The 26387-nt window shown below is 42.2% G+C and overlaps 1 protein-coding gene and 1 non-coding gene across 2 annotated transcripts in view; both read left to right on the plus strand.

Moving 5' to 3' along the window:
• Nucleotides 1–26387, plus strand: part of LOC125449222 (zinc finger protein 239-like) — a 97202-nt gene that overhangs the window by 64226 nt on the left and 6589 nt on the right. The window lies entirely within an intron of this gene.
• LOC125449477 (U6 spliceosomal RNA) lies at nucleotides 16609–16714 on the plus strand. The gene has a single exon (XR_007246935.1). It is a non-coding gene; the product is annotated as a U6 spliceosomal RNA (small nuclear RNA).

Consider the following 26387-nt stretch of genomic DNA (forward strand, 5'->3'; position numbering starts at 1 on the left):
TCTTTCTCTTTCTTCCACATTTACCTCTCTTTCCCCCACCTCTCCTCGTTGGCTATCATTCTCCGTCCGTCTCGTTCATTCTCTCTCTCTTACTTTGTCTTTCTTTTATTCTCTCAGTTTCTTTCACTCTTCCTCCTCTTCATTTCAATTTCTTTCCTTCTTTATCTCTCTCATTCTCTTTTTCTTTCCCTGTATATTCACCCCTCCCCTCTCCGCACTCTGGGTGATTGCGCTCCCCTGACCAGTGACTTTTCCCGACCCCCTAGTTTCCCTCCGCTAACACACACCCGGACACAAAATCCCTCTTTGTCTACATCTTTCCCCCCATCCCCCAATTAAATTATCTGCGTCCGGTCCGGTTGCTCAAAGCTCGACCCCAAACAGCCTCATTAAATCTACTTCCTGCAGAGACCACTCCTCTATAAAGGGCTGCCGTACCCCAGACTCTGCGCCTTGTGCTCTCTGCCGTGGATCTTTCTTTCTGTCATTCAATACTCCTCCCTCTCCCCATATCCCAACACTCCCCTCCCTTTTCCTCTCTTGCCCCCTCCCAGTTGAGAACTCTTCCCTTGACGATCTTAGGAGCATGGCCACTGGCTAAATCGCCTCCCCCTCTGAGTGGAAGGACACTGCGTGCGGGGAGTAACTGGCCTTTTGAAATGACTGCTGTAATGCAAAACAAGATCCAAATTCCAGCCCCACCTCACCCGGTACTTTTCCCTGCAACCGCAGGAAGCGCTATACCTGCCCCTGCACCTCCCCTCCCACTCCATCCCAGGCCCCAAGAAGACCTTCTACATCAAACAGATGTTCACCTGCACATCTGCTAAGGTGGTATACTGCATCCGGTGTTCCTGTTGTGGCCTACTCTACGTCGGGGAATGGGGACAGCTTTGTGGAACACCTACGGTTGGTTCGCGACAAACATCTGCACCTCTCAATCGCGAACCATTTCAATTCCCCCTCCCATTCCTTGGGCCTCCTGCAATGCCACAACGATGCTACCTGAAGGTTGCAGGAGCAGCATTTCATATTTGACTTGGGAACCCTGCAGCCCAATGATATCAATGTGGACTTCGTAAGCTTCAAAATCTCACCTCCCCTGACTGCATCCCAAAATCAGCTCGCCTCCCTAACCTGTCCTTCTTCCCACCTCTCCACTCCTCCCACCTCTAGCCCCACCCCCATTTCCTACCTACCAACGTCATCCCGTCTCCTCGACCCGTCTGTCCTCCCTGTACTGACCTATCTCTTCCCTAACTCCCCACTGAAGCTCACCTTTACTGGCTCCAACCCCTCTCTTTGACCTGTCTGTCTCCTCTCCACCTATCTTCTCCTTTACCCATCTTCTATCCATCTCACACTCTCTCCCTATCTATTTCAGAATCCCCTTCCCCTCCCCCATTTCTGAAGAAGGGTCTGGACGCAAAATGTAATCAGAGATAATGGGAACTGCAGATGCTGGAGAATCCAAGTTAACAAAGTGTGAAGCTGGATGAACACAGCAAGCCAAGCAGCATCTCAGGAGCACAAAAGCTGACGTTTCAGGCCTAGACCCTTCGTCAGAGGGTCTAGGTCCAAAACGTCAGCTTTTGTGCTCCTCAGATGCTGCTTGGCTTGCTGTGTTCATCCAGCTCTACACCTTGTTATATTATAGCCTCCATCCGTACCGTTACACACCATTCCCTTCCACTTTGCACCTTCTCCAAATATTTTGCTAACCAATTATATGACCTCCCAATATGCAACACTGCTAAATATTGCCCCCCCCCAAGTTTTACAGCCCGTCAAATTTTGTATAACCTCCCAGATTTGCCGCACTCCACATTTTATACACCCCCACTTTCCCTAAATATAATGACTGTTCCCAATTTTGCAGCTGGCCTCTTACGTTTCGATGCCCTCCACAACTTCCATACTCCTGATTTTGTTGTCTCGCACCCAAATGTTCCACACCCCAAACTTTGCAATCCTCAATATCTTACACCTCATTCAGGTCTAATCTCTCCCTTTTCAGCATCCTGCCCCCCAAATTACCCCCTCTATAGTTTTTGCAGAGACAAGTCTTGCAGTAAGCCCGCCGAATTTTCCACTCCGTAAGTTTGCACCTCCCCAAATTTGGTCCCCCATCTTACAACTCCCACAATTCTTCATTTTGTAATTTTGCATGCACTCCCTGATTTCTCCTCCCCCCTACAAACCCTCTCAAAGTTAAGGGAATCAAACATAGGACAAGCACATAAATGCCCCCTTTTTGTAACCCTCCATCTTTGGGCCTTCCCCAAAATTTTATATGCCCGAAGCCCTCAAATTTTCCACCTGCCCCAATTATGCAAATCCCCCTCCCCATGTGTTTGAGCTGCCAAGCTTTGTGTGACCACCTCCAATATTGTGCCATTCCACCAAACACTGGTCCACCAACTATTTTGCCCCCTCAGATTTTGTGCTACATGCAAATATTTTGCTCTTCCCAAATATTTCCCCTTCTTCGCCCGGTCTAATTGCTCTCACTGGCACAGCTTTGTCTCCCAATTGCTGCACCCCCTTAGTTCCTCCATGACTTATATTGGTAAAGATAAAGTGACTTTTTGACTGATTTCCTTACTGCATAGCAAGATCCCAGTCACCAGGCATTCCTTGCTACTCCTTCAATGAGACAGGTGTTTGTTCTAACCCCACTCCATCCAGTTTTCACATTCTCAAAATATTTGCCCTCCCATGGAGGAAGAAATCTTACTTCCTGTCTTCCTTAACCCAAGCGAACATTATTTAGAACTGTATTTGCACATATGTGGGAACGGCTAGAAACCACCCCAAAGCTGGCTTTCACATGGAGCCCAGTTGCTCTCTTCACAGCTCACATCAGAAGGTTAACGATGCTCTGAGTTCCCCAGTGAAATACAACATTTTTATACCCTTCTCATTACAATAATTACAGGCAACATTGATGTCATCATAGCCATATACCCATAATCTATACATCCAAACCAGTGAATAGCGATCAATGATGGGCGTCTCTATGGGCAGCAATAGCTCGGCTCATAACCTCATGATGTATGACATAGACCTCCATATCTATCTTTGGGATATTACAATGCTTTTGACAGTTTTATTCCTTCCCAAATGTTTGCAAGCTGCACCTCGATATTTACCAATACCTTAAATAGTAGTTTTCCACCACGAACTCTTCCAAATTCTGTACTAATTTTAGTATGGCAGATAAGGAAGGATATTAATTTCTACCAATTTTTTGTATAAAGTCTTAAAATAAATTCTAATATGAAGTTACTGTGACACAACTGACAAATTGAGAACAGTCCCTCTCTCACTTCACCCTGAGAGATTAGATTAGATTCCCTACAGTGTGGAAACAGGCCCTTTGGCCCAACGAGTCTTCACTGTCCCTTGGGGCATCCCAGCCTGACCCATTCCCCCCATAACCCACACACCCCTGACCACTACAGGCAATTTAGCATGGTCAATCCACCTAGCCTGCACATCTTTGGACTGTGGGAGGAAACTGAAGCACCCAGAGGAAACCCACACAGACACAGGAAGAATGTGCAAACTCCGCACGGACAGTTACCCGAGGCTGGAATCAAACCCGGGTCCCTGGCGCTGTGAGGCTGCAGTGCTAACCACTGAGCCACCATGCCGCCCGTACATCAAACATCAGGCCTTCAGACTTCCAACTGCAGTTATGATCTCTGCAATTTACATGGTGGAAGTGGATTTTAAACTAAAGTTTCATTGTCACCGTATCCAGTCTAAACACTTTCCGCTACTAACTGTATTTTCTTCAGGAAAAAGCATCCATTTGAATTCCACTGATGAGGGTGAAATTCAACAACTTCACAACTTTAAAAAACCATTAAACAAAACATGTTCAGATTCGACAACAACCAGGCGACATAACCATATCTTTACTTTGTATTTTGCCATCCGTCTTTGTCACTCCTCCCTTGATATTTGGTTGTGAGTATTTGTTCGAATTATCTGCATCTGCACTTAAGCTTCGATTGTTTATCTCGCTTAGTCATGACCTCTCTTTTTCAAATCTGGCCAATGTTTTTTTTGATGTGTTTACACCATTTATTACTTTATCTTCCCTATAACCATTTTGCTCAAGGAATGCTAATTTGTTGTCTGCCTTTCTAATTATACAATTACCTGAGCAATTCAGAATACTGCAGGATCAATCATTTCCTTCTACTACTTTTTACTAAGTAACAAAATTGGGACTGTGGCTGAACTAAGCCTTATAAAAATGCCCCTTATTAGAATGCTTATATGTTTAGAACTGCCTGTTTGCAGAAGCCTGATTAACTTCGCTAATGTTTCTTCCTGTGGAGAATCTCATTTTAGCTGGTATACCTGTATGTAGACCACAAGTCCAGCTGTGAACATCTGATGTATGTAACTGCCAGACCCTTTGAGCCATTTTGTGTTAGTCAAAAAAGCCCCAAGTGGCCATCTTATCAACTTAGTCATGAGCCGTTACAACTCTTTCCCCCTTATGCCCTTGGCTTAACTGTTAAGCAAGCCCATAAACCTTATGGATATACTCACTATATCTGCCATTATTCATTTTTTCAGTTTTCTGCCGCTATTTTCTACCCCTAATCACTTATTCAGATCCAAATTAGCAATTCAACTATTACCATTCTGTCTAATCCCTGGAGAGATTTGCAGTGCAATGAAATACATTCTTGTAATTTATTAAAACAAAAAAGTTCTGTTTGATTCCAAAGAAAAACATACTTTATTCGTTCTTTCTCTCACATGGCCCCTTTTAAAAAAAAACTTGCTTGAAAAATGACTGTAGATATTTTCTATATCTATACCTAAACTAGTCAAAATTCAATATTTCATTTACTCCTCAAGACATACTAACAAATTTTCTTTCCATACATTAAAACCACTGAGATTCTGTTCATGCATTTGAAGGCTTTCCAGAATCCCTTAAAATTTCAGGTAACTGTTCCCCTTTAAATAAGTTATAATGCCAGTTCAGGCAAATCTTAATATAATATGGTATTATGATATGCTTGAATGTGCCCAGGCTTAGTGATTTTGAAATGCCTAATCCTCAATACATTTGATGTTTTCATAGTAGCACTCCAATATTGAGATGTAATGTTACAAAGTGGCCTGATGATTGAAGGTGACTCATCCATCACTGTGTTGCAATGTTGAAAATCTTCAGACACGATCAGAAATTCAAAGCTGTTGCCAAAAGCCTTCTGTATCTTCAGTTATCTAAAAAGGAGCATCCATCCATTCCACTTCAAGCAGAATAGGTTGATTAGTGACAGTTTATTACGAAGCTGAAGGGGTGAGGCATAGATCCTTGGATGTAATTACATCAACAGCCCCTTTCACCTATCGTTATAGTCTGTTTCCAAACAGAGGGAGAGCCTATGTCCGTCATTAAATTTTACATTTCTTTCAAATTATTTTTATTTCAATTTTCTCACATCTTGAGGCAATTCATCAGATAACTTTGTTCAAAGCAAATTACTTTTCCAAAATTCCAATTTCCTTCTTTCCTAAAGCACCATTTCACACCAATGAATGTTTAAATGAGCAAATCTTATCACCTGGAATTAAAGATTCACCCATGGTCAGAACAATGTTTGGAATTTCACTCAAGCCAGGAAATGAAATTCCAACCTGGATAATTCAATAATAAAGATTCAAATTAAACATTTACTGAGGATTCTTGTCTCAAACTAAACACAGATGGTTTTGAGGAAGGAGAAAATAAGTTATGTCTTTTTACTTAATTTTCTTTTCCAATTAACTTTAATCAACTGTAATCCATTCCATGAGGTAAATTTTTGCCATGCTTTAAGAAACAAATTCGAAATCAACATTTTTTAGCAGATTTTTCTTTTACATGATCACAGCTAGTTCCTTAAAGTGACATCATCTTAAGCATACATGTTTCAAACTAATACAAACACACACCAAATTTTCAAACCATCATAAACTGTCAAAATGCAAACTAGACTCAAAGTACCTCAGACCTTGAGCTCCAGGGAATAGAAACACACAAATTACACAAGACAATATTTAACAAACAACAAGCTAAGATACAAACAAACAGACCACAAAGAGTTAACACTTCGTTCAGGGACCATTTCACTTAAGGTTAGTCCCCGTCTCCCTCTATCTCTCTATCTCTCTGTCTCTCTCATACAATTCGGAAATGCTTTTTTACTTTCTTCTAATTTCAGTTTCAACTTGGTGTTTGAAATGCTTATATTAAGGCTTTGTCTTTTCAGTGACTCTCTTCTTTTTTTAACCACCTTTTTTACAAACAAGGCATCTTTGTGGGGTTCCAATTAGCTTTAACCATTTGGTCAATTTGTTCAATAACATTTGTTTCTCTGCTGAGGTTTAAGGTTCGAAGTTAAATTCCACTCTGTCTTGTAGATTCCCCTTGTCTTTCCAATTTTTAAATACAGCCCACAAAAGAGCCATAAGCATGGGTCTTTCTGATTCACAGAGTGGTATGTCATACCACTCATTACTCTCCCTAAGTTCACATGTGTATGCTTCATCATCTAACCTGCTCCAGGAAGCACCAACATCTGCACTTTACTGTGGTGATCATCTGGCCTTTTGGCCATCTGGCCTTTTGGCTTTAGACTCTCACGTCTGAGAGTTGCAAACCATTTCTCACTGGCCATATTTCAGACCAGACTTGTCAGAATTACAACAACCTTCTCATATTTATCTTCTTCTTGTCCCTTCCTCCAAGCTTTCAGCTCTGATCCTAGTGCATCAAAATCATAACCCTTTCTGATCACCTTCACGATCAGCTTTTGATTGCTATCCAGTAGACTTTATACCAATGACCACTCTGGGTCCCATATTATTTTACCTTTATCCTTAAACACAATCTCTTCCAGATCCCTTCTGATTACCATGGTCTTGTGCCTCCCTGAGTGTACTTTTCCACCCCAGGGATCCTGCTGTGGGGTTCAAACCACCTCAGTGCAGACTCTCCTCGGGCCGTATCTGACTGCTTTTGGGCTCAACCTTCCCCAGTTTAGATTATCTTTTTTCACTTATCTGCCTTGCTGTGGGGCTCAACGCTCCGTGGTGCATATTCTTGTTTTTTGCACCTAGGCATCCTGCTGTGAGGCTCAACACTCTCCGGGGCAGACTCTCCTTTCAGGCCTTACCAGTCCGATTGTGGGGCAAAACTCTCCCTGGTGCAGACTAGATCTGTCTATTGTCTATGAACACAGCACAACTCCTTGCTCCTTCTTAGTTCTTCTCAGACTGCAACTTACAGCTGAGATGAACTGTGAGGTTTGCCCTCTTCCTAAACGGTGGTGATGTTAAACATACTCACCCAATTAGGGTATACATTGCTGATGATGGACTGGTGTAGCACCCTGCTCACAGCGCCAATTGTTGTAGGGAGAAATATCAAGAGGAGTCTTAAGTCCTGTGTCCTTAGCACAAGCAATTTTTATTCAGATTTCCAATACCACATACACGAGAGAGGCCAGAGACTGCCCTGAATCTGGCTTTCACATGGAGCCCATTGCCCACTTAATCACTGAAATACAAACCAAAAGAAATGCGGATGCTGTAAATCAGAAACAAAAACAGAAGTTGCGGGAAAAGCTCAGCAGGTCTGGCAGCATCTGTGGAGAGAAAATCAGAGTTAATGTTTCAGGTGAAGTGGACCAAAAACGTTAATTCTGATTTTTCTTCACAGGTGCTGCCAGACCTGCTGAGCTTTTCCAGCAACTTCTATTTTAACCATATCTCACAGAAGAAGGTCAATGACGCTCTGAGTTCCCCAGTGAAATACAACATTCACATTACAATAATTACATGCAATATTGATGTCATTGTTAGCCACATCCCTAATCTGTACATCCAATCTATTAAACACATAATCAATGAAGGTCAACTCTACTGACAGTCCTGTGTCCTCCCATAATCTCATGATGTCTAACAGATACTTCCATCATCTATCTTTGGGATATTATAATACTTCTGTCAGTTTTATTCTTCCCAGATATTTGCCAGTTACACTGCATTATTTACCAATAGCCTAAATTGTTGTTTTTCACTAAAAACTCCTCCAAATTCTGTACTAACTTTAGTATGGTGGATTAGAAAGGACATTAATTTCTACTAATTTTTATGAAGTCTTTAAATCAACTCTCATATAAAGTTACTGTGACACAGCTGACTAATTGAGAACTTCAACCTGAGATCAAACAAAAGTCCTTCTGACTTGTGACTGTAGATTTGGACCCCTACTATTTACTTGTTTCAAGTAGATTTTAAACTGAAGTCTAATTTTTAAATAAATTTTTACTGTTTCCACTCTAAACAATTTCCATTTACTAATTATCTTTTCTTAATAAAAATATCTATTCAAATTCCACTGAGGATGAAATTCAACCACTTTACAACTTTACCAAGCTACATATGAACTTTGTTTAGATTCCACAACGAGGCAACATCGCCATCTCTTCACTCTGTATTTGGTAATCTGTCTTCGTCACCCTTCCCTTGATCTTTGGCTGCAAGTTCGTGTTTGAATCATCTGAATCTGCACCTAAGTTTTAATTATTTATCTTTCCCCAGTCATGGCCTCTCATTCCATAACCTTTCTCCTGTGTCAATTTTTTTTGGACGTCGTGTTTACACCATTTATTACTTTATCTTCCCTAATAATGCATTGGCCTCTTTATTGCCTATAAACATTTGCTCATGGAATGCAACTAACCTTTTAGCTCTAATTTATTGTTTGCCTTTCCTTTTCCATTTTACGAATAACGAACTTGGGAATGTTGCTAAACGGAGCCTTACAAAAATGCCCCTTATCAGAATGCTTATACATTTAGAACTGCCTGGTCACAGAAGCCTGATTAACTTCCCTAATGTTTCTTCCTACAGACAAACTCATCTTATCCGGTATATCTATATGGAGACTACAAATCTAGCTGTGAACATCTGCTATCTGGAACCGTGAAAACCTTTCCACCGTTTTGTGTTAGCTAAAAAAGGTCCAAGTCTTACAAACTTATCAACATCTTATCAACTTAATTATGGGCCACTAATAACACTGTAGCAACGGACTATAGATCAACCACTTCACTGTTCCCCTAGCAATGCCTGACAGCCCCAACCCCTGCTATTCCCCTCGCAATGGTCTGTGGACCCACCATCCCATTGTTCCTCTATCAACACTCTGCTGCCATACTCCATCTCATTTCCCACAGCAACAGTCAGTGTTACCACACATACTCTGTTCCCTTAGCAATGGTCTCTACCCGTCTTCTCCCCTCACCCCACACATGGATCCCTTAGCAGTGGCCTGTTTGTCACTCCCTCTCTGTTGTCTACCAACGGTCAGTGGGCTTACTCCCTCATTTCTTCCCAGTAACTGTGAGTGGTCCAGCAACAACTGAGTTCCCGAGAGAAGGCCTGCCAACTCATTCCCATTATGCTCCCTGAGCAACAGCCTCTGGCCCAACCCCCAAACTACTCAGCAAACCATGGATGTCTTCACCACGCTCAATCTCTTCCCTTAAAAACAGGCTATGGGCCCACCACCACACTTTTCCAGAGCACCACCCTTGAACCCACCAGACACACTCTTGTCTTTTCAGCAGTCGGTGTTCCAGCACCCACTCTGTTGCATGAGCCTGTGAACTCACCTGCAAGCTGTTCCCTTAGCAGCAGGCATTGGTCACACAGCCACACTGTACCCCTAGAAACACATGGTGGCCCCAAACTCCTTTGTTTCCGCTCGCAACAGCCAGTGATCCCACTCCCACACTTCCTCCCTAGCAATGTCCTGTTGACATACTGCCTTACTTTGGGGCAGGATGATGGCTCAGTGTTTAGCACTGCTGCCTCACGGTGCCAGGGCCGCGGGTTTGATTCCACACTCCCGTTTCCTGCTACAGTCCAAAGAGGACCCAAGCACTGACCCCTGCGATACCCACGAGCCCTTTGCTCAGCAAACAAAAGCATCGTTTTATACCTACTTTATCAAAAATCTTTCATAACTTTGTCAAAAATCTTTTAAAAACCCAAATGCATTGCAACTATTGCTTCTCCATTATAGACCTATCAGTTGGTTCCTCAAATCTGATTCCCCTTTCATAAATCTATGTTGGGTTTATCTACTCCCATTACTTTCAGTCCCAATCATTTCTCCAAGACCGTTTATTTACTAATTTGTTTCTATTCCCATTTTTTTCCCCTCACCAGACCTAAGTTTCCTGGCATAGCTGGGAAGATTTTGTTTTTGTTTTCTGGCGTGAAGACAGAAAACGGAAGTACCTTCTTAATAGCTCTGCCATTTCCCTGTTTTCCTGCTTCATTCTGTGATTTCAGACTGTAACAAAGCTACACTTGTTTTCTTACCCCTTTCACATTGACATAATTTTAGAAGCTATTGCAGTTCATTCTTGTATCCCTTTTCAATACACTCTTCACAAACCATCAATTCCTATCTAAAACTGCTTGACGCTTAACATTCCATAACCATACAATCACAGGTGCATTGACTCTATACTGTCTGAAATACAGCACAATCTATATGGGAGAGATAGCAAGATTCTGCAGTCAGAGGTAACAACGTTAGAGCTGGAGGAACACAGCAGGCCAGGCAGCATCAGAGGAACAGGAAAGCTAATGCTTTCGTGAGGATCCTGAACCGAAATATCAGCTTTCCTGTACCTCTGATGCTGCCTGATCTGCAGCATTCCTCCATCTCTACACTTTGTTATCGTGACCTATATTCCCACAAGGGACGCTGATGTGTGACACTTCAAGTGATTGTCCAAGTAGTATTTTAATGGGTGAGAGGTTACCTGCCACAACTGCTCTCTAAGGAAGTGCATTCAAGACCCCCAACACCCTCTTGGTGAAAAACACTCTTCAAAACCTCTCCAGATCTCAAACCCTTCACTTTAAAAATGTGCTCCTTTGTTCTTGGCCTTTTGCTTAAATGGAACAGCTACTTTCTATCCACCCTATTGATACCCCTTGTAATCTTAACCTTCTGAGTTACATCCCCCTCAGCCTTCACTGCTCGAAGGCAAGCAACCCAAGCTTATCCAGCCTCTCTTTGTTGTTCATATGTTTCATCCCAGGGAACATACTGATGAATTCTCCTTTGTACCCTCAATGGCTCAATTGCATTCATCTTCTAATGTGGCTCCCAGAACTACACACAGTATGGCATCTTGGTCTAACCAATGCCCTGTTCAGCTGTTTTAATCTATGTTTCAATGAAGAACACTATGCCGACAGTCCTCCATGCCTTCTTAACTCGACTATTAACCTTTCCAGTTTCTTCAGGGATCAGTGGAGGATCAATTCTGTTAGGCATGACTTCTCTCGAAGGGATGCTAACTATCGCTGATTTAACTTTGCCTCTCTAAATAGAGAACAATTTTCTCCTTTCCTATTTTCCCCAATTGCTTCCCAAACACTGATTTGATACTGAGATAACAAGGTGTAGAGCTGGATGAACACAGCAGGCCAAGCAGCATCAGAGGAGCAGGAAGTCTGACGTTGCATGCCTAGACCCTTCTTCTACAGTTCCTACTATCTCTGCAGACTTCCTGCTCCCCTGATGCTGCTTGGCCTGCTGTGTTCATCCAGCTCTACACCTTGTTATCGCAGATTCTTCAGCATCTGCAGTTCCTACGATCTCTGAAACTGATTTGATACTCACTGGTCATTATTTCCCGGACCTTTCTCCACCATCGCTCCTATAAATTGGAACCACATTAGCTGATCTACAGTCCTCTGGCACCATACTTGTGGCTAGAATCTATTCAAAAATTTGGGTCAAGGCCATTCCACCCTTGTCTCCAATACCAGCCTGAGATACAACACATCCAGATCTGAAGATTTGTGCAATGTTACCTGCCAAAACCATCAATCCCTGCTTGCATCTTATATCACTCTGCTCAAGAGCTTCACACACCATCTTCTCGAATTCTGTACTCACATTCTTATCTCAAGTAATACAGAAATGAAGCTCTCATGTAATGATCTAACAGTGTTCTCCAGCTTCACTCGCAGATTGTTCCCATGGTTTCTAATGGCCCTGAATTGTTCTCTGGTTATTCTGTTCTGCTTGACGTTCTTGTAGAATATATTGGGATTCTTCATCTTGCCTGCTTGCTACTGCATTAGTCAATCCTCTCTGTACGAATTTTCTAAGTTTCACTGCGATCACTCTCAATTCTTGAAATTCTCAAGAACACAGGCTGAGTTTCCTCATCAGGCAACCTTGCCATCTAAGGGATTAATCTAGAGAATGTCCATTACACTTCCTCTGTGATCACTACATTATTTCTTAGATTCAGATGCCAAAACTGTACACAGTAATCCAGGTATAGTCTCACCAACGCTCCATGCAACGTCTGCAGGACATATTTACTTCTATATAGTGATTCCCTTAACTGAAGTTAAACCTAAATTTTACCTTTCATTTGCACGTGTTCCCCCCAATATCTTGCACTTTAATTTTGTTTACCAACTCACTGTGTGTGTTCTTTAAAAAAACCCACCTGAGTATCCACCTAGTTAGGGCGGCACGGTGGGTCAGCGGTTAGCACCGCAGCCTCACAGCACCAGAGAACCAGGTTTGATTCCACCCTTGGGTGACTGTCTATGTGGAGTTTGTACATTATCTGCGTGGGTTTCCTCCAGGTGCTCCGGTTTCCTCCCACAGCCCAAAGATGTGCCGGTTAGGTGGATTGGCCATGCTAAATTGCCTGTAGTGTTCAGGATGTGAGTACAGATTAGGTGGGTTATACAGGAAATGGGTCAGGGTGGGATGCTCCAAGGGTCAGTGTGGACTTGTTGGGCCAAAGGGCCTGTTTCCACACTGTAGGGATTCTATGATCTAGTATTCCACTATACCACATTCACTGGTTTTCCATTATTTATGTCCACAAAAACATCTTCAATAATCCCAAAAAAATTTTCAATTATGATTTTCCTTTCATAAATGTGTTATCATTTTATTCAATTTTGGAAAATGCAATATTTACCATAGACTAGCACACATAGGGAGGGATAAAATGATACAATTGATATCTAATTGCTGGTGGTGGAAAGCAATGGGAAGAGTTAAATTTTTCCAGACATGCACTGCATGTGTACAGAGCCAGGACAGGGAATTAAAATCAAAAAGAGCCATTAGGCCCATCCACAGGGACCATGGGAACACATCCAAATGGCCTTCATCAGACCACTCCCACAAACTCAGAATAAGAAATTCTGTCTGGTCATAGTCGATCAGTTTACCAGAAGGATAGAAGCTTTCTCCACAACGGATTGTACTGCAACTTCTGTGGCAAAAGTATTGGCTGCTGAAATAATACCCAGATGGGGGTGGTTCCCCGACAACTAGGCTCAGAACAAGAGACACAATTCACATGCACAGTGCCTGAAGATAACATGTAAATTCTTGTGAATAACACAAAAGTATCATATCCCCTCCCATCAAAGAGCTCGGGTATGTTAGACAGAATGAACAGAACGCTGAAAAATGCTCTGACCACGGCAATGGCAGGAGCAGGAGTGAAATGGATCCCATCCCTACCAGCCATTCTGATGGCCCAGAGGGTAACTCCCTTGAGGGTCACTGGACTAACACTCTTTTAGCTAATGAGGGTTTGAACAATGACATTCCCCCAAGGCCTAATCACAGGGAGAGCAGAACTGACTAACAGCAAGGGACAAGTCTGGGATTTGCTGGACTGTTGGCAGTACACGGGGGCGATGATTTTACCTTCCTTCCTCCAAATACGATTTGCTTCTCAGGCAGCAAAATGGATTAAAGCAAAATGCTTTTTCTTTTGACATAACAAAGTGTGAAGCTGGATGAACACAGCAGGCCAAGCAGCATCTCAGGAGCACAAAAGCTGACGTTTTGGGCCTAGACCCAGTTTTGGCTGGGTCTAGGCCTGAAACATCAGCTTTTGTGCTCCTGAGATGCTGCTTGGCCTGCTGTGTTCATCCAGCTTCGCACTTTGCTATCTTGGATTCTCCAGCATCTGTAGTTCCCATTATCTCTGATGCTTTTTCTTCGGAGCTTGCTTCTGCTTGTAAGCTTAAAAAGTTCCATTCATCATCTTTGACGCCTCATTCTCTCTCACAGCTGATATCATTATCACCTCCTTTCTAACATTGTTTTTGCTGCACTGTCTGTGTAGTTATTCTGTTGTGGTGTCTAAGTCTACCTGTGTGTTTTAATTTTTATTACTACTGCTTCTTTCAGCTCAATTGCTGCAGCCACTAGGTCCTTGACTAGGGTCTCTTGCTGAATTACACTGCCACGCGAGGCAACATAACTTTGACATGCCCATGCCTTCATATATTTGTGGAATACACCGAAGGCACGTCTGCTGCCTGTGCACAGGTTAACCCTTTGTCCTCTCCCTAACTGCAGGGCAGCAGTAAGTGTTTTTTGTTCAGCTACCTGGTTGGAGTGACATCCTTCTTTTCTCTCTCTTGCTAAAAGCTCCCCTTTTAATTTAATCATGGCCCACCCTGACTGGGTCTCACCATCAAAATACTTCCATACTCCATCATTATCTGGTGCATTCCACATCTGGTGCCTCTGATAGCTCTTCCTTAATTTGACTCTGTTTCTCCTCTTCCTGTTCTATAAGAGGGATACAATCAAGTATCTCTCCTTCCTGATTCACATAGATTGTGGGTTCTCTCCATGACCTTTAACCACATCAATGTGCTTATCTCCTGGCAACAGTGAGGCTTCCCATTTGGCTTGCTGATTGTTTCACCTCTCAATTTGCCAGATTCCAATAGCCGGACTAAGAGGGAGGATGTAATTAGTGCCCAGGTAGCACATAGGATGTCTCAAGCACACGAGTGTTGTCACAATAGACAATAAAAAATAGACACTAGGTGCAGGAGTAGGCCATTCGGCCCTTCGGGCCAGCACCACCATACGTTATGATCATGGCTGATCATCCACAACCAGTATCCTGTTCCTGCCTTATCCCCATAACCCTTGATTCCACTATCTTTAAGAGCTCCACCTATCTCTTTCTTGAAAGTATCCAGAGACTTCGCCTCCACTGCTTAAATAGTTCTAAGACATGTCTTATCCCCTTAAAAGTAACTTTTTTTCATTTCTGATAATGCCACCTGACTGAGGCGACCAGAGTATCATCTACATTATCTTTTCTGTTAATCTATTTACATAATGTGCTCTAAAATTGAATATATCCCAGATTCAGGTTCCTTAAGCTCTGTGCGTCTTTTTTTACTTTTTAATCTTCCCATTCCCAATCCACAGATTACTCTTCCCAGTAGCAGTAAAATAACATCATACTGGAATCAAAATTTCTCCAGCTTTCTTCATCTGTATCTGTCTTCTTCAATATGCTTCTTTAATTTGTCATTTTTGTGAATGATTGTGTCATAGAGTGACACTACTTCCACATGCAAAACCCTACTTTAGCTGCAGTTTTATGGTATGAAACCATACAGCTCTAATGGTCATTGGGTTTTATCTTCAGATTATGTTTCCTGCCCCATTTCACTAATACTACTTTCATTGTTTTAAAGGTCAGCTTCTCAATGGATGATGCATCAGTGTCTCTTCATTTAAACTATGTTTTTGTGCTTTTCCAAGCCACAAATCCCAATGTCAAGAAAGTGTATATGTTTGAGACATATTCCTTATTTTGTTTTTCTTTTGTCAGTACTCTCCATCCTTAATTACTTCATAATCATCCAATTTTGCAATTTAACTATACCACTGATCTAACTCCAGAGATCTGGAGTTTTGCAGCCCATGGAGCATAACCTTATAACATTTTCAAATAGAAGTCAAACACTTCTGTTTGATTCAGACAAAACACACTTTGTTCTTTCTCTGAGATGTCCCTTGTTTAACTTACTTGATAAGTCATTCTAGATACCGATATCTCTATGTAAATTTGTCAAAATGCAAAGTTCTGCTTTATTCCCTCAAAGTCACGAACAATTTTTATACATTGGAATTCCTAGTACCTATTACTTTTACTGTCTCCACAGTACTTTTCCAATCCTGAAAAATAAATAACCTCCATCCTCTCCTTGTCAAGCAGAAAGCACTATTTAGTATTGATCTATTATGGACTCAAAAAGGGAGTGGGGTGTAAACTCTTGCATATTATTACACCATCCGTCTCTCCTGCTCCTGCAAGGTAATGTGTGTTATACTTTAAGATAAAGCCCACTTCCTCTATTAGATTTGCCCTTTCTAATTGTCTATCAGCTTTTTCAGAGTTCAGAGCATACCATCAGAAATTTGTTCAAAGAGAATTGTGTTTCCAAAATTCCAAGTTTCCTATTACTTGCATACTTTCACATCAAAGCCCATTTACAATGAGTAAATCTTACCATCCGGAATTAAAGATTCACTTGTGTTAACACAGTATTTGGAAGTTTTTTTCTGGACTGAAAGTAAAATTCCAAACATGCTAATTACTGGAATTAAAATTTACTCAAGATTCTTTCCTCAGTCCAAACACATCATGGAGCCAATGCAAAAAGATAAATTTTTACCAAGCTTTTTGAACCACACTTTTAAATCACCGTAGATTCCCAAAATGCAAGCTATCTTTGAAGATTAGCATGGCTCCTGCACAAGGATGACATGCAAATTAGAGAAGTGTTCCATATCTTCAAAGCATCACCAGATCTCAAGTTCCAGGGAACAAAAACACACAATAAAACACCCTTTCTGATGAAGGGTCTAGGCCCGAAAAGTCAGCTTTCCTGCTCCTCTGATGCTGCTTGGCCTGCTGTATTCATCCAGCTCTACACCTTGTTAACATATAAATTGCACATGACATTTAGCAACCGACAAACAATGGTGCATTCAAACCAGGCCACAAAGAATTGATGGTAATAAAATGTGAGGCTGGATGAACACAGCAGGCCAAGCAGCATCTCAGGAGCACAAAAGCTGACGTTTCGGGCCTAGACCCTTCATCAGAGAGCAAAGAATTGACATTTCTACAAGTGTCAGTGAACTGGCATAGACAGCCAGTCTTCCTTTCTCTCTTTCTCACTTATGAACACTGCAGCTATTTTAGCTTGTTTCAGACCCTTTTCAGCATTCTGCTCAAACAGAGCCACAAGGATTATTCACCTTTTCTGTGCCTTTTCATGTCCTTAATTGAGGCTTTATTTTCTTGAACACAGTCTGCAGAATAGACTGGTCTGGACCCCCCAGGATTTTCCTGGTCCTTTTCTGACATTCTTCTGGCATTTTTTTTTGGTTTTGAGACAATCCTTTGTCTCTCCTGAACTTACCTGTTAACACAGGCCTTTGTTTTGACACAATCCTTTGTCTCTCCTGTGCTTATCAGTTATCACAGGCCTATGGGTTAAGCAGTCTGTTGTCTCTACTGGTGCTTCTCTGTCAGACCTAGCGAGTACACATTCCTTGTGTGCTGACCTAGTGCTGGCACCCCTATTCCCCCTGCGTTTTTGTTGAGACAATCCTTTGTCTCTCCTGCACTTACCCATTGGCGCAGGCCTTTGTTACCACACCTGTAATTCTGTCTCCTCCTGCTTGCTCCAATTAAAAAAGTTTTTTTGTGCCGAGACTTATAGAAGCTCTCACACATGAAGAGCCACATTTACCTTAAAGGGTGGCAAATAAACATACTCACCCAAGTCATGGCTCAAGGTATGCCAGCTTCAAGCAGATTCTCCTGGCTAGCTCACCAATCTGTAGGAGTGAAGCCTTCCCCAAACCCTGACCAGGGACAAAGACTCAGGAGGCAGGCAGCAGTCTTTATTCAAGCAATCACCAGTTCACACAGGGAGGATACCAAACAATCCCCCTGAATCTTGCCCTGACAGTAGAACCCAGTTGTCTTCTTTATAGATAATGGGAACTGCAGATGCTGGGGAATCCAAGATAACAAAGTGTGAAGCTGGATGAACACAGCAGGCCAACTGCTTGGCTGCTGTGTTCGTCCAGCTTCACACTTTGTTGTCTTTTTCATAGAATCCTTATAGTGTGGAAACAGGCCCTTCAGCCCAACAAGTCCATGCTGACCCACAGACCACCCCACTCAGACCCATCCCCCTGCAAACCCATGTCATCTACACATCCCTAAACATTACGGGCAATTTAGCATTGCCAATTCACCAAACTTGCACATCTTTGGACTGTGGGAGGAAACCGAAGTACCCGGAGGAAACCCATGCAGACATGGGGAGAATGTGCAGACTCCACACAGACAGTTGCCCAAGGGTGGAATTGAACCCAGGTCCCTGGTGCTGTGAGGCAGCAGTTCTAACCACTGAGCCACTGTGCTGCCCCACTCATATTCTCAAAGAGTCTCTTAATCTTTAGCTCAGATCAGAAGTGAGATCAATGATGTTCTGGTTTTTATAGTGAAATGCAATATTTTTATATATTTTATCTTAAAATAATCACATTCAATATGGTCACTGCACCCTTCCTCTTATTCCAAAGGTCTAATCCCGTGAAACACCTAATCAGTGATGGACAATCCTGTGTACAGCCCTTGGTTTCCATGATCTCATGATGTTTAACAGACATTGTAATCTCCAGGCCTTGGAATCTTTCTGTGCATCCTATTCACATTCCAAACTTACCAGCTGTACTCCTTCGAACATGTCCCAGACTTGCTGATCTCTAAGGACTGCTTGAATTCTGTTGCCCATTGTATTCCTTTTCTATCTCTATCAAATTTTGTTACTCCTTTTATATTTTCCCAGTGTCCTAGTTATATAAAAACAGCCGTTTCTAACCAACTGCTACAAGATTCATAATATTAATTTCTATTATAAAGTTAGTTATACATAAAAATTTATAAATACCTCTACTGCTAGCACTCTTTAGCTAATGATTTGCAAGCAATTTGTTTCTTACAGGAAAAGCCAGGCAAGACTAACTAACTTTCATATCTATGTATGAATCTTTTCCGCCAATGTGTTTTAGTTATCAATGTATCTTGTTGTATGCTTGTATCATAACGATGTTGGACTCTACCTCTGTGATTATCTAAAGATTCTTTAACTCGAATTTATGTTCAAATATCACGAAGATATATAAAAAATCTAATTACTGCAAAATACCTTTAGCTGCTGTTTTCACAGATGCATGATGAGTTATGTTGATTGTGTAATGGACTGAGATTTATTCTCCTTATTCTGACTGATTCTTTTCACCTAATGGGACAACATCCTTTCATAATGAGGTTGTAATCAATCATGTGTCGCAGTTTAATGAACTTGTTTGATCCTTCAGATTTCTACAAGCCGCAGTCCCACTTGTCCATCTGTGTTTGTTACAAATCTTCAGCCTGTCTATCTCTGGGCATTTCTTAACAAGACTGTCTCTACCAACACTGCTTCCAGCTGTTGTTCATGCTTTGTTCCCTTTTGACTCAGAATGACCCCTTCTGAAAGGTATAATTGTTCCACAGGCTTTTAATTCTATGTCTAAATGCTGGAGCAGGCTTTTAATCCTGTTTTAATCAGTTGGTCTATCATTTTATGGCTCTCAGATATGGGCAGCTCCAACAGGAGATTTGCACAGTCAAACCAGAATCCATCAGAGTAAGTGTGGTTTTTTTTTAAGAATCAATCATGTTTGAATTATTTGCTGGAGTTCTGTTTTAAAGATGAGACAAGCTAGGTGGATGACGTGGCACTTGGAGATATATAATACATCTGGACTTTCAGAGGCATTGGATAAGGTGCTACACAAAATGTGTAATTTATTAGCTTGAATAGAAGATTAGTGAGCCAACAAAATGCAGAGAGATGGAATGGATATGTCGTTTCCTGGTTGGCAATGTTTAGGGAGCCAGAGAGTTTTGTCCTCAGGCCCCAACTATTTTAAGTCTATCATATTATTTGGATGAGGGGATTGAAAATGCGATGCCAAATTTTCAGATGACACTAAAATAGGTGAAAAGTAGTTTGCCGTGAAGATGTGAGAAATTTACAAATTTATATGGACAAGTTCAATGAATGGGACAACATTTGGCGGATGAAGTTTAACATGGATAAGTATGAGGTCATCTATTTTGGCCAGAGAAATAGAAAGGCAACATATTATTTGAATGGAGAGAAACTTCAGCATGCTTAGATGCAGAGAGACCTGAGTGTCCTTGTGCATATCACAAAAATACCCATATGCAGAGACAGCAGGTAATGAGGAAGGCAAGTGTGCTCAAGGTATTTAATTCTTTAGAGTATAGAAGTAGGGAAATGTTGCTGCAACTATGCAAGGCATTAGTCAGACTGAAACTGGAGAATTGGTTTGTGGTTTGAGAGTTTTGGTGTCCTGACTTGAGGATGGATGCAATTGCATTGGAAGCAGTTCAAAAGAGGTTCACTAGATGGATTTCAGAGATGAGGAGTTTGTCTTATGAAGACAGATTGAGCAATTCAGCCCTATAGTGTCTGGACTTTAGAAGGTTGAGAGGAGATCTCATTGAGGTCTGTAAGATGATAAAGGTGATTCACAATGTACATATGTAGTGGATATTTCCTCATGTGGAGCAATCTAGAAAAACAGCAGATATTTTTAGAATCAGACAGAGAAAATTTAAAATGGGGGAAAAAGAAATTACTTCTCTCAAAGGGTTGTGAATCTGTGGAATTCACTACCCCAACATGCAGTAGATGCTGGGACATTGAGTAAATGAAGCTTTATGGACAGGGGGCAGGAAAGTAAAACTGAGGCCGAAATGACATCAGTTATGATTGTATTAAATGGTGGAGCAGGCTCGGGGGTCTGAATTGCCTACTGATGCTTCTCATTTTTATGTCTTTATGTGACATTGAGCCCATTGGATATGCTACTCAGGAATAAGGGGAGAAACAGTTTCAAATAGGAAGCAGACATTCAGGTCAAATTGGAGGGGCAATGGCCTAATGGTCTTATCACTAGATTGTTAATCCAGAGACTCAGATAATGTTCTGGGGACTTAAGTTCAAATCCTGCCATGGCAGCTGGTGGAATTTCAGTTCAATAAAATATCTGGAATTAAGAGTCTAATGATGACCGTAAATCCATTGCTGATTGTCGTGAAAAACCCATCTGGTTCACTAATGTCCTTTAGGGAAGGAAACTGCTATCCTTACCTATATGTGACTCCAGGCCTACCGGAATATGGTTGACTCATAACTGCTCTCTGGACAATAAACGCTGGCCTAGCCAGTAATGTTCTCAACCCGTGAATGAATAAAGGATAAAAAAATGTCTTCGTCAGTTTGACAGATCATAACCAGTGGAGTCAAACAGTGGCCAGTGCTGGGTTATCAACTATCGAATACTATTTGGATGGGTGGAACAGATGTATTGTAACTATGTTTGACAATGGAACTAAGATAATCAGGAAATTAAATTATCAAGAGAAGGTGCAGAGTCAGAAAATGGATATAGACAGGTAAAATCAATGGATAATAGTTTGGTAAGTGGAATATAATATTACATATAATCTGTTTTTTTTCATAAAGAATGAAAGGCAGAGTGTTATTTAAATTGAGGGAGATTATGGGACTTAGCAGTACAATGTGTACTGGAATGTTTACTTTGACCCATTCAGATATTGGAAGTGTTGCAACATCTCCTTGATGTTCTGCTCCCTGATGATTCCAGTGGCTCCATTGCTCTCAGTACACACGCGATGTTTTGATGTAACAAAGTGTGAAGCTGGATGAACACAGCAGGCCAAGCAGCATCTCAGGAGCACAAAAGCTTATGTTTCGGGCCTAGACCCTCGATGTGTTTGGTTGGCAGTGGTGTGTTGTGGAGGGAGGGTGTTTTGAGCCATGTGTCAAGAGGGTGGTTTTTATATGAGAGGCCATCCTTTATTTCTATGTGGAGCCCAAGACAATGGGAATGGCTGACTGCTTCTGAATGAAGAGCCTGTGGCTGCTGCCAGGACAGTGGTTATTCACCACTATGATGTAATGCACATGGCCACATTCCAATATTAATGGAATGAGAATTTCTTCTGTTCTTCCACCTCTCCATATTGATAAGAGGAACCTGTTGAAACGCATACATCATCATGAGTGCCACTATACTGGGGAAACAAGGAAACCACAGTATTCACCCTGTCCACCATACATGCCCTCCACTACCGAATGGTGACATTGATTTTGACATACTGGGAGACGATGGATACATCACCTACTCCTGGAAATTTCTGGCTCACGCAAGCTGAATGAAACTGTGAGCTTAACAGCCACTGGCAGCACTGTTGTCACCCTGGTGTGACGCTGCAGGTCGTGTTGAAGGAGGTCACATTGCTTTGTGACCAGCTCCTTGTTCAATCAGGTCACCTCACACTCTGCTCCTGGGTTAAGTGCAGTTCTTAGAAATCCCAGATTGGATAGGGCAGATCCCTTTCCCCATGCACGCTCACCTGTGTTTTCAGAACTTCCCAGCTCTGCAGCCTCTGCTCCATTTGTTATTCATATTGAAGACCTAGATGGCGTGACTACATTCCCCATGGTCCATCCAGAGTTTAGTGACCAAATCCTCAGGTCTCCCTGAATGTCAGAGACAGCTCATAGCACAATCTGCAGTAAACCATCCCCAGCACCTCCACTAACTTCTCGTGAGCAAGAGTCAGCCAGACAGCCCCGAACTGCATTTTAGATGCCTGCCTCTTTAGAATAAAGTTTCCTTTTGTTACAGTTCACATGAATCAGCTCAGAGGGACAAACACAGGCATTCAGTGGACAGGCACAGACCAAGTTTCAAAGACACACATCAAAGCTTCTAAAACACCCTGTCCATCATGGTGCACCCCATGGGACACATGGGCAAGTAAACAACAGCATTTCATTGTTCCTGCGCTTCATAATGCCAGCACTTGATACACTAGGGAGTCAAAATCCAAAGCAAGGGAAAGATACAGAGGGACAGAAAGATTCACATGATATATTGGAACAGACAATTAATTAACTGAGAAGATGTTGTGGAAATATGGGAAGAAGACAGGGGAGTGGGAATAACTGGAGGAGTGAGACCTTAAAGGCTTCAAATCACAAGAATAAGAATATTACATAGAACATAGAACAATACAGCGCAGAACAGGCCCTTCGGCCCTCAATGTTGCTCCAGCCTGTGAACTAATCTAAGCCCATCCCCCTACACTTTCCCATCATCATCCATAAGCTTATCTAAGGACTGTTTAAATGCCCCTAATGTGGCTGAGTCCACTACATTGGCAGGCAGGGTGTTCCACGCCCTTACCCCTCTCTGAGTAAAGAACCTGCCTCTGACATCTGTCTTAAATCTATCATCCCTCAATTTACAGCTATGCCCCCTTGTACAAGCTGACATCATCATCCTTGGAAAAAGACTCTCACTGTCCACCCTATCTAATCCACTGATCATCTTGTACGTCTATTAAATCCCCTCTTAGCCTTCTTCTCTCCAATGAGAACGGACCCAAGTCCCTCAGCCTTTCTTCATAAGGCCTTCGCTCCAGACCGTCCTGGTAAATCTCCTCTGCACCTTTTCCAATGCTTACACATCCTTCCTGTAATGGGGCGACCAGAACTGCACGCAATATTCCAAGTGAGGCCGCACTGGCGTTTTGTACAGTTGCAGCGAGACATCACGGCTCTGTGAGTACTGTCCTTACTGATTTTGATCTGTATGGGTTTGTACATGGGGTCCAATTCTATACGTTTGTTGATTGCATTATGGGTTGAGAACCATGCCTCTAGGAATTTCCATGTGTGTCTATGCTTGGCTGGGGCTATTATCGTTTAACTGGGACAACATAATTACTGTAGATAATAAAATGTGAGGCTGGATGAACACAGCAGGCCAAGCAGCATCTCAGGAGCACAAAAGCTGACGTTTCGGGCCTAGACCCTCTGATGAAGGGTCTAGGCCCGAAACATCAGCTTTTGTGCTCCTGAGATGCTGCTTGGCCTGCTGTGTTCATCCAGCCTCACATTTTATTGTCTTGGAATCTCCAGCATCTGCAGTTCCCATTATCTCTGATACTATAATTACTGTTGCCCAAGTCAAACATAGACACGCAGGGGAATTTCTAGAGGCATGGTTCCCAACCCATAATGCAATCAACAAAAGTATAGAATTGGGCCTCATATGCAAACTCACACAGATCAAAATCAGAAATGACACCACTCGCCATTAAAAACCAAACAGTATAAATTCCAAGCAGAGTAGAACAACAATGCTTCATCGGAGGCCTCACTGATGATGTTACTTAGCATGGTGACGAAACACCTGAATGAAAACAAGCCAGCTTGGTGAGAAAGTCAACAACTTCACCCAAAAGTGTTCACAGGAATGATGGATAGACAGGATTTTGATGCAGGTTTGGATACCAGCTATGGAGTAAGATTTGTTTTTGCAAGTTTGAAGCTGAGAGTGTTAGGAGCTGATTATTGGCATCTTTAGGACTGTATTTCATGGTTCAAGGTTCAAACAGCAGATGGGTTGAGACAATGTTGGAGATGTTAGTAGTTAAAATTAGGAATGATTGGGGTATTCTGTCAGGAATCAGGCTGAGAATGAGCTGGTAGGAACTGCCAATGCTGGAGAATCTGAGATAACACGGTGTGAAGCTGAATGAACACAGCAGGCCAAGCAGCATCAGAGGAGCAGGAAAGCTTGACGTTTCAGGTCGGGACCCTTCTTCTTCTGACCCAGTTTGTCCCCGCCTCCCTAACTTGTTCTTCCTCTCACCTATCCCCTCCCCCCACCTCAAGCCACACCTCCATTTCCTACCTACCAACATCATCCCACCCCCTTGACCTGTCCATCCTCCCTCGATTTACCTATCCCCTCTCTACCTCTCCGTCTACACTCACCTCCACAGGCTCCATCCCCACCCCTTTAACTTGTCTGTCTCCTCTCCATCTATCTTCTCCTTTATTCATCTTCAATCCGCTTCCCCCTCTCTCCCTATTTATTGCAGAACCCTCTCCCCATCCCCCTTTTCTGATGAAGGGTCTAGACCCAAAATGTCAGCTTTTGTGGTCCTAGGATGCTGCTTGGCCTGCTGTGTTCATCCAGCTCCACACTTTGTAATCTCGGATTCTCCAGCATCTGCAGTTCCCATTATCTCAAATCAACATAGAGACCGATGAGGGTCATGGCCAAAAGCAAAATGGGAGAGTTGATGAACAAGTTCACTGATGCAGTTAGTAACGGTTTCTCGAGTGAATATGTGGATTCAGAGTCTCAGCAAGAGCAATAATAGCAGCAAGGAGAGTGGAATGACTGAAATAAAATAATCTGTAATACAGTCATATGGTACAGTGAGACTTACCAGGGGTGCCAACAATAGCCAGAATAGAATATTAAAAATATTGAATTATGCCAAGTGCAAATATGATCTGTATTGATAATGTCAACCATTCGTGCAGAAAGAAACCAAACATTCTATGATAAAATCCTCTCTATTGTTGGAACATTCCAGTCTATTGCTCTCAGATTCAGATCTCTCCATCCCCTCGTTGGAGCTACTGATTCCTGTTAGTGCTGTAGTTGATGTTCTCACTCATTCTCTGAGATAATACATTGAACAAAGCCCATTTATCATTAAAAGGCAGAAACCCTCCACTGGCATAATTAGAATCCATAGAGACTGATGTTAATTACACTCACCGGACCGAAGCTAATACCTTCCTCACATCACTTTTCATATCACTATAAAAGGAGACATTTACCTAGTCTGGATGAAACGTATAAGGGTTGCGGAGAGATCGACCATGAATCTTTCAACTTTTTAAATCTTTCTTCCTTATACTTGGGAGTAATGCCAGAATGCAGCAAGGTTGTATATGATCTAAGATAATAAAATGTGAGGCTGGATGAACACAGCAGGCCAAGCAGCATCTCAGGAGCACAAAAGCTGACGTTTCGGGCCTAGACCCTTCATCAGAGAGCTCTCTGATGAAGGGTCTAGGCCCGAAACGTCAGCTTTTGTGCTCCTGAGATGCTGCTTGGCCTGCTGTGTTCATCCAGCCTCACATTTTATTATCTTGGAATCTCCAGCATCTGCAGTTCCCATTATCTCTTGTATATGATCTATCCTGTTTATAAAACAGACAGGGATAAAACAACAAACAAGCTGCATAAAATGACTGGTGGAAAAATTTATAGAAGCTATGAACCAGGACAACAATATTTATTGCTCATTGGCTTTGTGTAATGTTGCTCCTAGTTTTTAAGTGCCCTGTTAACAAATCCATGAATAACATTGAGTCATCATTCAGAACATTGAGACTGCTGCTCAGGAACAGGAGGAAGCAATTACAGAGGGATGAGATGAGGCCATTCAGTCCACTCGAGCCTGATATCA

The sequence above is a fragment of the Stegostoma tigrinum genome, chromosome 42 (assembly GCF_030684315.1).
Source record: "Stegostoma tigrinum isolate sSteTig4 chromosome 42, sSteTig4.hap1, whole genome shotgun sequence".
Classification (NCBI taxonomy): domain Eukaryota; kingdom Metazoa; phylum Chordata; class Chondrichthyes; order Orectolobiformes; family Stegostomatidae; genus Stegostoma; species Stegostoma tigrinum.